The sequence below is a fragment of the Sinocyclocheilus rhinocerous genome, unplaced genomic scaffold (assembly GCF_001515625.1).
Source record: "Sinocyclocheilus rhinocerous isolate Xijiao unplaced genomic scaffold, SAMN03320098_v1.1 C36388475, whole genome shotgun sequence".
NCBI classification, from domain to species: domain Eukaryota; kingdom Metazoa; phylum Chordata; class Actinopteri; order Cypriniformes; family Cyprinidae; genus Sinocyclocheilus; species Sinocyclocheilus rhinocerous.
In genome coordinates this window covers 1-1,076 of record NW_015780083.1, presented here as the reverse complement: position 1 = coordinate 1,076, position 1,076 = coordinate 1, and the positions used below count along the sequence as shown (strand labels likewise).

Sequence of the window (1,076 nt, the reverse complement as noted above, 5' to 3'; positions counted from 1 at the left end):
CCGCTTCTCCCAGACAATAACATGATTATCTGACCCACCAGATACCAGCTGGGTTTCCGGACCTGCAGAAATAAACAGCTTATGTTTCTACAAGTTCCTTTGTTTGTATTTTATCTAACAGTGACAGACAATTGAATAATGTCTATGCATGAAGATAAAAAAAACTTCACACTTTTTCAAACCTCTGAAACTGAAATATCTGTCAACAGCCTATTTGTCATTTCTTAATGATGGTCAAAGTAACAGACTTACTGCAGTCTTGTTTATGAACCCACTGGACAGCATTCACTCTTCCAGTGTGTTTATTCAGCACCTCAACAATCCTTATTTCCTGATAACAATTAATAAACAAAATCTAGGTAAGACACACCTGTCACACTTTCACAGTCACTTGTCACAGATCTTATTTGACAGTTTATCAAACACTAAAGACATTTACTATGAAACTACTCGATCAGAAGAATGTATACTCTAAACACAGGTTTGAGTTCACAGTCTGCACATCACTGCATTAAAGAATCGGAACTTGTAAGTGCATATGTAACAGTTAAGTGTAATAACATGCCACGGAGCATCAGCATCACCTCAACTAAATCAAGTGAACAATCATACAGTCAGTACCTGTGGATTATAAAGGGCAACTGAATTACATGTCCCAAATGCGATAAGACCTCCTCTGCCCCATGACACAACATTAGGAGTGCGATTAGCACAACAAGAGACATGACATGTGTCTATTCCGGGCGCTGCCATTTTCGACGCTGCTGTGTGTTACAATTAAAAAGAACCGGGAGAATATGCCATGATAGTAGTTCCTGAAAGAGTTATTTAAAAATACGTTTCTCTAAAAATATAGTTGTAGTGGATTGAATAACAATTGGTTTGCATTTATTATCAGATAAAGTAAATTAAGCAAGACACAGTTATGCAAAACACCGGCAGATACCACAACATAGAGTAACCGGATGCAAATGCAGAGCGGACATTTTTTTTGTGTAACTTAATTTGTCGTCCGGCTTCAAACATCACTGTTTAGATATGACCAGACTGTATCAGCCTCTCTAACGTTTTTTTTT

General features: G+C 37.5%; 1 long non-coding RNA gene across 1 annotated transcript; it reads right to left on the bottom strand.

Annotated features, from left to right (window-relative positions):
* Nucleotides 1–759, bottom strand: LOC107735948 (uncharacterized). Its single transcript, XR_001639550.1, has 3 exons — nucleotides 622–759; nucleotides 253–331; nucleotides 1–62 (listed from the first exon to the last, which is right to left on the bottom strand). It is a non-coding gene; the product is annotated as an uncharacterized LOC107735948 (long non-coding RNA).
* Between the last annotated feature and the right edge of the window lie 317 nt (nucleotides 760–1,076).